The sequence below is a fragment of the Rhipicephalus microplus genome, unplaced genomic scaffold (assembly GCF_043290135.1).
Source record: "Rhipicephalus microplus isolate Deutch F79 unplaced genomic scaffold, USDA_Rmic scaffold_127, whole genome shotgun sequence".
Lineage (NCBI taxonomy): Eukaryota > Metazoa > Arthropoda > Arachnida > Ixodida > Ixodidae > Rhipicephalus > Rhipicephalus microplus.
Genome location: NW_027464699.1, coordinates 61,161 through 75,851, shown reverse-complemented (window position 1 = coordinate 75,851; position 14,691 = coordinate 61,161).

Genomic DNA, 14,691 nt, shown 5'->3' with positions numbered 1-14,691 from the left:
GATAGCTTTGAAGATATATTCTAATTGTGGTGAGAGTAGAGCAGGACTTTCTCCGTGGCGCAATTGGCCAGCGCGATCGGCTGTTAACCGAAAAGTTGGAGGTTCGAGACCTCCCGGGAGTGGTGTTTTGCTTTTTTCTCTGCGCTGATAGCTTTGAAGATATGTTATGATGGTGGTGAGAGTGGAGCACGACTGTCTCCGTGGTGCAATTGGCTAGCGCGATCGGCTGTTAACCGAAAGGTTGGAGGTTCGAGCCCACCCGGTGGTGGTGCGGTGCTTTTTTTTTCTTTGGGCTGATAGCTTTGAAGTTATGTTCTGATGGTGGTGGGAAGGGAGCAAGACTGTCTCCGTGGCGCAATGGGCTAGCGCGATCGGCTGTTGACCGAAAGGTTGGAGTTTCAAGCCCTCCCGGGAGTGGTGTGTTGCTTTTTTCTTCGGCTGATAGCTTTGAAGATATGTTCTTATGGTGGTGAGAGTGGAGCAGGATTGTCTCCGTGGCGCAATTAGCTAGCGTAATCGGCTGTTAACCGGAAAGTTGGAGGTTCGAGCCCACCCGGTGGTGGTGCGGCGCTTTTTTTTCTTTGGGCTGATAGCTTTGAAGATATGTTCTGATGGTGGTGAGAGTGGAGCAGGATTGTCTCCGTGGCGCAATTGGCTAGCGCGATCGGCTGTTAACCAAAAGGTCGGAGGTTCGAGCCCACCCAGTGGTGGTGCGGCGCTTTTTTTTTGGGCTGATAGCTTTGAAGATATGTTCTTATGGTGGTGAGAGTGGAGCAGGACTGTCTCCGTGGCGCAATTGGCTAGCGCGATCGGCTGTTAACCGAAAAGTCGGAGGTTCGAGCCTACCCGGTGGTTGTGTGGCGCTTTGTTTTCTGTGGGGTGATAGCTTTGAAGATATGTTCTGATGGTGGTGAGAGTGGAGCAGGACTGTCTCCAAGGCGCAATTGGTGAGCGCGATCAGTGTTAACCAAAAGGTCGGAGGTTCGAGCCCACCCAGTGGAGGTGCGGCGCTTTTTTTTCTTTGCGCTGATAGCTTTGAAGATATGTTCTGATGGTGGTGAGAGTGGAGCACGATTGTCTCCGTGGCGCAATTGGCTAGCGCGATCTGCTGCTAACCGAAAGGTTGGAGGTTCCAGCCCACCCGGTGGTGGTGCGGCGCTTTTTTTTTTCTTTGGGCTGATAGCTTTGAAGATATGTTCTGATGGTGGTGAGAGTGGAGCAGGACTGTCTTCGTGGCGCAATTGGCTAGCGCGATCGGCTGTTAACCGAAAAGTTGGAGGTTCTAGCCCAACCGGTGGTGGTGCGGCGCTTTTTTTTCTTTGGGGTGATAGCTCTGAAGAAATGTTCTGACGGTGGTGAGAGTGGAGCACGACTGTCTCCGTGGGGCAATTGGCTAGCGCGATCGGCTGTTACCCGAAAGGTTGGAGGTTCGAGCCCACCCGGTGGTGGTGCGGCGCTTTTTTTTTCTTTGGGGTGATAGCTCTGAAGAAATGGTCTGACGGTGGTGAGAGTGGAGCAGGATGGTCCCCGTGGCGCAATTGGCTAGCTCAATCGGCTGTTAACCGAAAAGTTGGAGGTTCGAGCCCACCCGGTGGTGGTGCGGCGCTTTTTTTTTCTATGGGCTGATAGCTTTGAAGATATGTTCTGATGGTGGTGAGAGTGGAGCACGACTGTCACCGTGGGGAAATTGGCTAGCACGATCAGCTGTTAACCGAAAGGTTGGAGGTTCGAGCCCACCCGGTGGTGGTGCGGCGCTTTTTTTTCTTTGGGGTGATAGCTCTGAAGAAATGGTCTGACGGTGGTGAGAGTGGAGCAGGACTTTTGCCGTGGCGCAATTGGCCAGCGCGATCGGCTGTTCACCGAAAAGTTGGAGGTTCGAGCGAAAAGTTGGAGATTCGAGTGGTGTTTTGCTTTTTTCTTTGCGCTGATAGCTTTGAAGATATGTTCTGATGGTGGTGAGAGTGAATCACGACTGTCTCCGTGGCGCAATTGGCTAGCGGGATCGGCTGTTAACCAAAAGGTTGGAGGTTCGAGCCCACACGATGGTGGTGCGGTGCTTTTTTTTCTTTGGGCTGATAGCTTTGAAGTTATGTTCTGATGGTGGTGAGAAGGGAGCAAGACTGTCTCCGTGGCGCAATGGGCTAGCGCGATCGTCTGTTGACCGAAAGGTTGGAGTTTCGAGCCCTCCCGGGAGTGGTGTGTTGCTTTTTTTTGCGCTGATAGCTTTGAAGATATGTTCTGATGGTGGTGAGAGTGGAGCGAGACTGTCTCCGTGGCGCAATGGGCTAGCGCGATCGGCTGTTAACCGTAAGGTTGGAGGTTCGAGCCCACCCGGTGGTGGTGCAGCGCTTTTTTTTCTTTGGGCTGATAGCTCTGAAGAAATGTTCTGACGGTGGTGAGAGTGGAGCAGGACTGTCTCCGTGGCGCAATTGGCTAGCGCGATCGGCTGTTAACCAAAAGGTCGGAGGTTCGAGCCCACCCTGTGGTACTATGGCGCTTTTTTTTTCTTTGGGCTGATAGCTTTGAAGATATGTTCTTATGGTGGTGAGAGTGAAGCAGGACTGTCTCCGTGGCGCAATTGGCTAGCGCGATCGGCTGTTAACCGAAAGGTTGGAGGTTCTAGCCCAACCGGTGGTGGTGCGGCGCTTTTTTTTTCTTTGGGGTGATAGCTCTGAAGAAATGTTCTGACGGTCGTGAGAGTGGAGCACGACTGTCTCCGTGGGGCAATTGGCTAGCGCGATCGGCTGTTGACCGAAAGGTTGGAGTTTCGAGCCCTCCCGGGAGTGGTGTGTTGCTTTTTTCTTTGCGCTGATAGCTTTGAAGATATGTTATGATGGTGGTGAGAGTGGAGCACGACTGTCTCCGTGGTGCAATTGGCTAGCGCGATCGGCTGTTAACCGAAAGGTTGGAGGTTCGAGCCCACCCGGTGGTGGTGCGGTGCTTTTTTTTTCTTTGGGCTGATAGCTTTGAAGTTATGTTCTGATGGTGGTGGGAAGGGAGCAAGACTGTCTCCGTGGCGCAATGGGCTAGCGCGATTGGCTGTTGACCGAAAGGTTGGAGTTTCGAGCCCTCCCGGGAGTGGTGTGTTGCTTTTTTCTTCGGCTGATAGCTTTGAAGATATGTTCTTATGGTGGTGAGAGTGGAGCAGGATTGTCTCCGTGGCGCAATTAGCTAGCGTAATCGGCTGTTAACCGGAAAGTTGGAGGTTCGAGCCCACCCGGTGGTGGTGCGGCGCTTTTTTTTCTTTGGGCTGATAGCTTTGAAGATATGTTCTGATGGTGGTGAGAGTGGAGCAGGATTGTCTCCGTGGCGCAATTGGCTAGCGCGATCGGCTGTTAACCAAAAGGTCGGAGGTTCGAGCCCACCCTGTGGTGGTGCGGCGCTTTTTTTTGGGCTGATAGCTTTGAAGATATGTTCTTATGGTGGTGAGAGTAGAGCAGGACTGTCTCCGTGGCGCAATTGGCTAGCGCGATCGGCTGTTAACCGAAAAGTCGGAGGTTCGAGCCTACCCGGTGGTTGTGTGGCGCTTTGTTTTCTGTGGGCTGATAGCTTTGAAGATATGTTCTGATGGTGGTGAGAGTGGAGCAGGACTGTCTCCAAGGCGCAATTGGTGAGCGCGATCAGTGTTAACCAAAAGGTCGGAGGTTCGAGCCCACCCAGTGGAGGTGCGGCGCTTTTTTTTCTTTGCGCTGATAGCTTTGAAGATATGTTCTGATGGTGGTGAGAGTGGAGCAGGATTGTCTCCGTGGCGCAATTAGCTAGCGTAATCGGCTGTTAACCGGAAAGTTGGAGGTTCGAGCCCACCCGGTGGTGGTGCGGTGCTTTTTTTTCTTTGGGCTGATAGCTTTGAAGTTATGTTCTGATGGTGGTGAGAAGGGAGCAAGACTGTCTCCGTGGCGCAATGGGCTAGCGCGATCGTCTGTTGACCGAAAGGTTGGAGTTTCGAGCCCTCCCGGGAGTGGTGTGTTGCTTTTTTTTGCGCTGATAGCTTTGAAGATATGTTCTGATGGTGGTGAGAGTGGAGCGAGACTGTCTCCGTGGCGCAATGGGCTAGCGCGATCGGCTGTTAACCGTAAGGTTGGAGGTTCGAGCCCACCCGGTGGTGGTGCAGCGCTTTTTTTTCTTTGGGCTGATAGCTCTGAAGAAATGTTCTGACGGTGGTGAGAGTGGAGCAGGACTGTCTCCGTGGCGCAATTGGCTAGCGCGATCGGCTGTTAACCAAAAGGTCGGAGGTTCGAGCCCACCCTGTGGTACTATGGCGCTTTTTTTTTCTTTGGGCTGATAGCTTTGAAGATATGTTCTTATGGTGGTGAGAGTGAAGCAGGACTGTCTCCGTGGCGCAATTGGCTAGCGCGATCGGCTGTTAACCGAAAGGTTGGAGGTTCTAGCCCAACCGGTGGTGGTGCGGCGCTTTTTTTTCTTTGGGGTGATAGCTCTGAAGAAATGTTCTGACGGTGGTGAGAGTGGAGCACGACTGTCTCCGTGGGGCAATTGGCTAGCGCGATCGGCTGTTGACCGAAAGGTTGGAGTTTCGAGCCCTCCCGGGAGTGGTGTGTTGCTTTGTTCTTCGGGCTGATAGCTTTGAAGATATGTTCTTATGGTGGTGAGTGTAGAGCAGGATTGTCTCCGTGGCGCAATTGGCTAGCGCGATCGGCTGTTAACCAAAAGGTCGGGGGTTCGAGCCCACCCAGTGGTGGTGCGGCGCTTTATTTTCTATGGGGTGATAGCTTTGAAGATATATTCTAATTGTGGTGAGAGTTGAGCAGGACTTTCTCCGTGGCGCAATTGGCCAGCGCGATCGGCTGTTAACCGAAAAGTTGGAGGTTCGAGCCCTCCCGGGAGTGGTGTTTTGCTTTTTTCTTTACGCTGATAGCTTTGAAGATATGTTCTGATGTTGGTGAGAGTGGGCACGACTGTCTCCGTGGTGCAATTGGCTAGCGCGATCGGCTGTTAACCGAAAGGTTGGAGGTTCGAGCCCACCCGGTGGTGGTGCGGTGCTTTTTTTTTCTTTGGGCTGATAGCTTTGAAGTTATGTCCTGATGGTGGTGGGAAGGGAGCAAGACTGTCTCCGTGGCGCAATGGGCTAGCGCAATCGGCTGTTGACCGAAAGGTTGGAGTTTCGAGCCCTCCCGGGAGTGGTGTGTTGCTTTTTACTTCGGGCTGATAGCTTTGAAGATATGTTCTTATGGTGGTGAGAGTGGAGCAGGATTGTCTCCGTGGCGCAATTGGATAGCGCGATCGGCTGTTAACCAAAAGGTTGGAGGTTCGAGCCCACACGATGGTGGTGCGGCGCTTTTTTTTTGGGCTGATAGCTTTGAAGTTATGTTCTGATGGTGGTGAGAGGGGAGCAAGACTGTCTCCGTGGCGCAATGGGCTAGCGCGAACGGCTGTTAACCGAAAAGTTGGAGGTTCGAGCCTACCCGGTGGTTGTGCGGCGCTTTTTTTTTCTGTGGGCTGATAGCTTTGAAGATATGTTCTGATGGTGGTGAGAGTGGAGCAGGACTGTCTCCGTGGCGCAATTGGCTAGCTTGATCGGCTGTTAACCGGAAAGTTGGAGGTTCGAGCCCACCCGGTGGTGGTGCGGCGCTTTTTTTTCTTTGGGCTGATAGCCTTGATGATATGTTCTTATGGTGGTGAGAGTGGAGCAGGTCTGTCTCCGTGGCGCAATTGGCTAGCGCGATCGGCTGTTAACCAAAAGGTCGGAGGTTCGAGCCCACCCAGTGGTGGTGCGGCGCTTTTTTTTTCTTTGGGCTGATAGCTTTGAAGATATGTTCTTATGGTGGTGAGAGTGGAGCAGGACTGTATCCGTGGCGCAATTGGCTAGCGCGATCGGCTGTTAACCGAAAAGTCGGAGGTTCGAGCCTACCCGGTGGTTGTGCGGCGCTTTTTTTTCTTGGGCTGATAGCTTTGAAGATATGTTCTGATGGTGGTGAGAGTGGAGCAGGACTGTCTCCAAGGCGCAATTGGTGAGCGCGATCAGTGTTAACCAAAAGGTCGGAGGTTCGAGCCCACCCGGTTGTGGTATGGCGCTTTTTTTTCTTTGGGCTGATAGCTTTGAAGATATTTTATTTATTTATTTATTTTCAGATTTACTGCCAGCCTTTAAAAAAGGCCTTTGGCAGGAGCGGGCAGAACAAATAAAAGAATGCGAGAACATACGCAAATACGTCCACAAAACAACCGCAACAATGAGCGGGAACAAAATAAAAACAAAAAATATACAATTACGCAATCAACAAAGTGACAGCAGGTACTTTTAACAACTTGTTTGGTACCAAGCCAGACCTACACTGATATGACCGGTCGATTTTTGTTTGTTTGCTTGCGCCCAAGTCTGTGCATTCGTTCTATTGATATCAGCTGTACGCCAAGCACATCCTTAACCACACCTTTCACAACAGCATTAGCAAGGGCATCCGCGGTTTCCTTTTCATCCTCAGGTATACCGAACACAATAATATTATTGCGCCTACTGCGGTCTTCTAAGTTAATCACTTTGTGTTCCAAATATTGGACAGTTTTTTCCAGGCTTGACAATTTCACATTTACTTCTTTAATGTCCGAGGCCACAGCTTCTACCTGCTTTAATTTTGTTTCTATCGCCTCAAGCCTAGTTTGAATGTTCCTCTGGCCAGTGAGGAGCTCATCAAGAAGTTCCTCAACCGTAGGGCCTGGGTTGGACTCGATGTCCCCACATAGCATCAGTAAACACACTACAAAATTCCGAATGACCAAACAAGCCAAAAAGACACTTTGTGGGCACGTCAGCTGAATCAAACAACGATTACTGGTTTTGACAGAATAATACTTGTTACTGACCTGTACAAAAAAGAGAAACGGATTTGGCATGTTGCTCACAGGCCAGCCGACGTGCCCACTGAAGTGGTAGGATGTTCTGATGGTGGTGAGAGTGAAGCAGGACTGTCTCTGTGGCGCAATTGGCTAGCGCGATCGGCTGTTAACTGAAAGGTTGGAGTTTCGAGCCCACCCGGCGGTGGTGCGGCGCTTTTTTTTCTTTGGGCTGATAGCTTTGAAGATATGTTCTGATGGTGGTGAGAGTAGAGCAGGACTGTCTCCGCGGTGCAATTGGCTAGTGCGATCGGCTGTTAACCGAAACGTTGGAGGTTCGAGCCCACCCGGTGGTGGTGCGGTGCTTTTTTTTCTTTGGGATGATAGCTTTGAAGTTATGTTCTGATGGTGGTGAGAAGGGAGCAAGATTGTCTCCATGGCGCCATGGGCTAGCGCGATCGGCTGTGTACCGAAAGGTTGGAGTTTCGAGCCCTCCCGGGAGTGGTGTGTTGCTTTTTTGTTTGCGCTGATAGCTTTGAAGATATGTTCTGATGGTGGTGAGAGTGGAGCAAGACTGTCTCCGTGGCGCAATGGGCTAGCGCGATCGGCTGTTAACCGTAAGGTTGGAGGTTCGAGCCTACCCGGTGGTTGTGCAGCGCTTTTTTTTCTTTGGGATGATAGCTCTGAAGAAATGTTCTGACGGTGGTTCTCCGTGGCGCAATTGGCTAGCGCGATCGGCTCTTAACTGAAAAGTCGGAGGTTCGAGCCTACCCGGTGGTTGTGCGGCGCTTTTTTTTCTGTGGGCTGATAGCTTTGAAGATATGTTCTCATGGTGGTGAGAGTGGAGCACGATTGTCTCCGTGGCGAAATTGGCTAGCGCGATCTGCTGTTAACCGAAAGGTTGGAGGTTCAAGCCCACCCGGTGGTGGTGCGGCGCTTTTTTTTTCTTTGGGCTGATAGCTTTGAAGATATGTTCTAATTGTGGGGAGAGTGGAGCAGGACTGTCTCCGTGGCGCAATTGGCCAGCGCCATCGGCTGTTAACCGAAAAGTTGGAGGTTCGAGCCCACCCGGTGGTGGTGCGGCGCTTTTTTTTCTTTGAGCTGATAGGCTTGATGATATGATCTGATGGTGGTGAGAGATGAGCAAGACTGTCTCCATGGCGCAATGGGCTAGCGCGATCGGCTGTTGACCGAAAGGTTGGAGTTTCGAGCCCTCCCGGGAGTGGTGTGTTGCTTTTTTCTTCGGCTGATAGCTTTGAAGATATGTTCTTATGGTGGTGAGAGTGGAGCAGGATTGTCTCCGTGGCGCAATTGGCTAGCGCGATCGGCTGGTAACCAAAAGGTCGGAGGTTCGAGCCCACCCAGTGGTGGTGCGGCGCTTTTTTTTCTTTGGGCTAATAGCTTTGAAGATATGTTCTTATGGTGGTGAGAGTGGAGCAGGACTGTCTCCGTGGCGCAATTGGCTGGCGCGATCGGCTGTTAACCGAAAAGTCGGAGGTTCGAGCCTACCTGGTGGTTGTGCGGCGCTTTTTTTTTCTGTGGGCTGATAGCTTTGAAGATATGTTCTGATGGTGGTGAGAGTGGAGCAGGACTGTCTCCGTGGCGCAATTAGCTAGCGTGATCGGCTGTTAACCGGAAAGTTGGAGGTTCGAGCCCACCCGGGAGTGGTGTGTTGCTTTTTTCTTCGGCTGATAGCTTTGAAGATATGTTCTTATGGTGGTGAGAGTGGAGCAGGATTGTCTCCGTGGCGCCATTGGCTAGCGCGATCGGCTGTTAACCAAAAGGTCGGAGGTTCGAGCCCACCCAGTGGTGGTGCGGCGCTTTTTTTTCTTTGGGCTAATAGCTTTGAAGATATGTTCTTATGGTGGTGAGAGTGGAGCAGGACTGTCTCCGTGGCGCAATTGGCTAGCGCGATCGGCTGTTAACCGAAAAGTCGGAGGCTCGAGCCTACCTGGTGGTTGTGCGGCGCTTTTTTTCTGTGGGCTGATAGCTTTGAAGATATGTTCTGATGGTGGTGAGAGTGGAGCAGGACTGTCTCCGTGGCGCAATTAGCTAGCGTGATCGGCTGTTAACCGGAAAGTTGGAGGTTCGAGCCCACCCGGTGGTGGTGCAGCGCTTTTTTTTCTTTGGGCTGATAGCTTTGAAGATATGTTCTTATGGTGGTGAGAGTGGAGCAGGACTGTCTCCGTGGCGCAATTGGCTAGCGCGATCGGCTGTTAACCGAAAAGTCAGAGGTTCGAGCCCACCCGGTGGTTGTGTGGCGCTTTTTTTTCTGTGGGCTGATAGCTTTGAAGATATGTTCTGATGGTGGTGAGAGTGGAGCAGGACTGTCTCCAAGGCGCAATTGGTGAGCGCGATCAGTGTTAACCAAAAGGTCGGAGGTTCGAGCCCACCCAGTGGAGGTGTGGCGCTTTTTTTTCTTTGCGCTGATAGCTTTGAAGATATGTTCTGATGGTGGTGAGAGTGGAGCACGATTGTCTCCGTGGCGCAATTGGCTAGCGCGATCTGCTGTTAACCGAAAGGTTGGAGGTTCCAGCCCACCCAGTGGTGGTGCGGCGCTTTTTTTTCTTTGGGCTGATAGCTTTGAAGATATGTTCTGATGGTGGTGAGAGTGGAGCAAGACTGTCTCCATGGCGCAATGGGCTAGCGCGATCGGCTGTTAACCGAAAGGTTGGAGTTTTGAGCCCTCCCGGGAGTGGTGTGTTGCTATTTTCTTTGCGGTAATAGCTTTGAAGATATATTCTGATGGTGGTGAGAGTGGAGCAGGACTGTCTTCGTGGCGCAATTGGCTAGCGCGATCGGCTGTTAACCGAAAAGTTGGAGGTTCTAGCCCAACCGGTGGTGGTGCGGCGCTTTTTTTTCTTTGGGGTGATAGCTCTGAAGAAATGTTCTGACGGTGGTGAGAGTGGAGCACGACTGTCTCCGTGGGGCAATTGGCTAGCGCGATCGGCTGTTACCCGAAAGGCTGGAGGTTCGAGCCCACCCGGTGGTGGTGCGGAGCTTTTTTTTCTTTGGGGTGATAGCTCTGAAGAAATGGTCTGACGGTGGTGAGAGTGGAGCAGGACGGTCCCCGTGGCGCAATTGGCTAGCGCAATCGGCTCTCAACCGAAAAGTTGGAGGTTCGAGCCCACCCGGTGGTGGTGCGGCGCTTTTTTTTCTATGGGCTGATAGCTTTGAAGATATGTTCTGATGGTGGTGAGAGTGGAGCACGACTGTCACCGTGGGGAAACTGGCTAGCACGATCGGCTGTTAACCGAAAGGTTGGAGGTTCGAGCCCACCCGGTGGTGGTGCGGCGCTTTTTTTTCTTTGGGGTGATAGCTCTGAAGTTATGTTCTGATGGTGGTGAGAAGGGAGCAAGACTGTCTCCGTGGCGCAATGGGCTAGCGCGATCGGCTGTTGACCGAAAGGTTGGAGTTTCGAGCCCTCCCGGGAGTGGTGTGTTGCTTTTTTCTTTGCGCTGATAGCTTTGAAGATATGTTCTGATGGTGGTGAGAGTGGAGCAAGACTGTCTCCGTGGCGCAATGGGCTAGCGCGATCGGCTGTTAACCGTAAGGTTGGAGGTTGGAGCCCACCCGGTGGTGGTGCAGCGCTTTTTTTCTTTGGGCTGATAGCTCTGAAGAAATGTTCTGACGGTTGTGAGAGTGGAGCAGGACTGTCTCCGTGGCGCAATTGGCTAGCGCGATCGGCTGTTAACCAAAAGGTCGGAGGTTCGAGCCCACCCAGTGGTGGTGTGGCGCTTTTTTTTCTTCGGGCTGACAGCTTTGATGATATGTTCTTATGGTGGTGAGAGTGGAGCAGGTCTGTCTCCGTGGCGCAATTGGCTAGCGCGATCGGCTGTTAACCGAAAAGTTGGAGGTTCGAGCCTACCCGGTGGTTGTGCGGCGCTTTTTTTCTGTGGGCTGATAGCTTTGAAGATATGTTCTGATGGTGGTGAGAGTGGAGCAGGACTGTCTCCATGGCGCAATTGGCTAGCGCGATCGGCTGTTAACCAAAAGGTCGGAGGTTCGAGCCCACCCTGTGGTGGTATGGCGCTTTTTTTTTCTTTGGGCTGATAGCTTTGAAGATATGTTCTTATGGTGGTGAGAGTGAAGCAGGACTGTCTACGTGGCGCAATTGGCTAGCGCGATCGGCTGTTAACCGAAAGGTTGGAGGTTCGAGCCCACCCGGTGGTGGTGCGGCGCTTTTTTTTCTTTGGGCTGATACCTTTGAAGATATGTTCTGATGGTGGTGAGAGTGGAGCAGGACTGTCTCCATGGCGAAATTGGCTTGCGCGATCGGCTGTTAACCGAAAGGTTGGAGGTTCGAGCCCACCCGGTGGTGGTGCGGCGCTTTTTTTTTCTTTGGGCTGATAGCTTTGAAGATATGTTCTAATTGTGGGGAGAGTGGAGCAGGACTGTCTCCGTGGCCCAATTGGCCAGCGCGATCGGCTGTTAACCGAAAAGTTGGAGGTTCGAGCCCACCCGGTGGTGGTGCGGTGCTTTTTTTTCTTTGAGCTGATAGGCTTGATGATATGATCTGATGGTGGTAAGAGATGAGCAAGACTGTCTCCGTGGCGCAATGGGCTAGCGCGATCGGCTGTTGACCGAAAGGGGTGAGTTTCGAGCCCTCCCGGGAGTGGTGTGTTGCTTTTTTCTTTGCGATGATAGCTTTGAAGATATGTTCTGATGGTGGTGAGAGTGGAGCAGGACTGTCTTCGTTGCGCAATTGGCTAGCGCGATCGGCTGTTAACCGAAAGGTTGGAGGTTCTAGCCCAACCGGTGGTGGTGCGGCGCTTTTTTTTTCTTTGGGGTGATAGCTCTGAAGAAATGTTCTGACGGTGGTGAGAGTGGAGCACGACTGTCTCCGTGGGGCAATTGGCTAGCGCGATCGGCTGTTGACCGAAAGGTTGGAGTTTCGAGCCCTCCCGGGAGTGGTGTGTTGCTTTTTTCTTCGGGCTGATAGCTTTGAAGATATGTTCTTATGGTGGTGAGAGTAGAGCAGGATTGTCTCCGTGGCGCAATTGGCTAGCGCGATCGGCTGTTAACCAAAAGGTAGGAGGTTCGAGCCCACCCAGTGGTGGTGCGGCGCTTTATTTTCTATGGGGTGATAGCTTTGAAGATATATTCTAATTGTGGTGAGAGTTGAGCAGGACTTTCTCCGTGGCGCAATTGGCCAGCGCGATCGGCAGTTAACCGAAAAGTTGGAGGTTCGAGCCCTCCCGGGAGTGGTGTTTTGCTTTTTTCTTTACGCTGATAGCTTTGAAGATATGTTCTGATGGTGGTGAGAGTGGGCACGACTGTCTCCGTGGCGCAATTGGCTAGCGCGATCGGCTGTTAACCGAAAGGTTGGAGGTTCGAGCCCACCCGGTGGTGGTGCGGCGCTTTTTTTCTTTGTGCTGATAGCTTTGAAGATATGTTCTGATGGTGGTGAGAGTGGAGCAGGACTGTCTCCGTGGCGCAATTGGCTAGCGCGATTGCCTGTTAACCGAAAGGTTGGAGGTTCGAGCCCACCCGGTGGTGGTGCGGTGGTTTTTTTCTTTGGGCTGATAGCTTTGAAGATATGTTCTGATGGTGGAGAGAGTGGAGCAGGACTGTCTCCATGGCGCAATTGGCTTGCGCGATCGGCTGTTAACCAAAAGGTCGGAGGTTCGAGCCCACCCTGTGGTGGTATGGCGCTTTTTTTTTCTTTGGGCTGATAGCTTTGAAGATATGTTCTTATAGTGGTGAGAGTGAAGCAGGACTGTCTCCGTGGCGCAATTGGCTAGCGCGATCGGCTGTTAACCGAAAGGTTGGAGGTTCGAGCCCACCCGGTGGTGGTGCGGCGCTTTTTTTCTTTGTGCTGATAGCTTTGAAGATATGTTCTGATGGTGGTGAGAGCGGAGCACGATTGTCTCCGTGGGGCAATTGGCTAGCGCGATCGGCTGTTACCCGAAAGGTTGGAGGTTCGAGCCCACCCGGTGGTGGTGCGGCGCTTTTTTTTTCTTCGGGGTGATAGCTCTGAAGAAATGGTCTGACGGTGGTGAGAGTGGAGCAGGACGGTCCCCGTGGCGCAATTGGCTAGCGCAATCGGCTCTTAACCGAAAAGTTGGAGGTTCGAGCCCACCCGGTGGTGGTGCGGCGCTTTTTTTTTCTATGGGCTGATAGCTTTGAAGATATGTTCTGATGGTGGTGAGAGTGGAGCACGACTGTCACCGTGGGGAAATTGGCTAGCACGATCGGCTGTTAACCGAAAGGTTGGAGGTTCGAGCCCACCCGCTGGTGGTGCGGCGCTTTTTTTTCTTTGGGGTGATAGCTCTGAAGAAATGGTCTGACGGTGGTGAGAGTGGAGCAGGACTTTCTCCGTGGCGCAATTGGCCAGCGCGATCGGCTGTTAACCGAAAAGTTGGAGGTTCGAGTGGTGTTTTGCTTTTTTCTTTGCGCTGATAGCTTTGAAGATATGTTCTGATGGTGGTGAGAGTGAAGCACGACTGTCTCCGTGGCGCAATTGGCTAGCGCAATCTGCTGTTAACCGAAAGGTTGGAGGTTCGAGCCCACCCGGTGGTGGTGCGGCGCTTTTTTTTTCTTTGGGCTGATAGCTTTGAAGATATGTTCTAATTGTGGGGAGAGTGGAGCAGGACTGTCTCCGTGGCCCAATTGGCCAGCGCAATCGGCTGTTAACCGAAAAGTTGGAGGTTCGAGCCCACCCGGTGGTGGTGCGGTGCTTTTTTTTCTTTGAGCTGATAGGCTTGATGATATGATCTGATGGTGGTAAGAGATGAGCAAGACTGTCTCCGTGGCGCAATGGGCTAGCGCGGTCGGCTGTTGACCGAAAGGTTGGAGTTTCGAGCCCTCCCGGGAGTGGTGTGTTGCTTTTTTCTTTGCGATGATAGCTTTGAAGATATGTTCTGATGGTGGTGAGAGTGGAGCAGGACTGTCTTCGTTGCGCAATTGGCTAGCGCGATCGGCTGTTAACCGAAAGGTTGGAGGTTCTAGCCCAACCGGTGGTGGTGCGGCGCTTTTTTTTTCTTTGGGGTGATAGCTCTGAAGAAATGTTCTGACGGTTGTGAGAGTGGAGCACGACTGTCTCCGTGGGGCAATTGGCAAGCGCGATCGGCTGTTGACCGAAAGGTTGGAGTTTCGAGCCCTCCCGGGAGTGGTGTGTTGCTTTTTTCTTCGGGCTGATAGCTTTGAAGATATGTTCTTATGGTGGTGAGAATAGAGCAGGATTGTCTCCGTGGCGCAATTGGCTAGCGCGATCGGCTGTTAACCAAAAGGTAGGAGGTTCGAGCCCACCCAGTGGTGGTGCGGCGCTTTATTTTCTATGGGGTGATAGCTTTGAAGATATATTCTAATTGTGGTGAGAGTTGAGCAGGACTTTCTCCGTGGCGCAATTGGCCAGCGCGATCGGCTGTTAACCGAAAAGTTGGAGGTTCGAGCCCTCCCGGGAGTGGTGTTTTGCTTTTTTCTTTACGCTGATAGCTTTGAAGATATGTTCTGATGGTGGTGAGAGTGGGCACGACTGTCTCCGTGGCGCAATTGGCTAGCGCGATCGGCTGTTAACCGAAAGGTTGGAGGTTCGAGCCCACCCGGTGGTGGTGCGGCGCTTTTTTTCTTTGTGCTGATAGCTTTGAAGATATGTTCTGATGGTGGTGAGAGTGGAGCAGGACTGTCTCCATGGCGCAATTGGCTAGCGCGATTGCCTGTTAACCGAAAGGTTGGAGGTTCGAGCCCACCCGGTGGTGTTGCGGTGGTTTTTTTCTTTGGGCTGATAGCTTTGAAGATATGTTCTGATGGTGGAGAGAGTGGAGCAGGACTGTCTCCATGGCGCAATTGGCTTGCGCGATCGGCTGTTAACCAAAAGGTCGGAGGTTCGAGCCCACCCTGTGGTGGTATGGCGCTTTTTTTTTCTTTGGGCTGATAGCTTTGAAGATATGTTCTTATGGT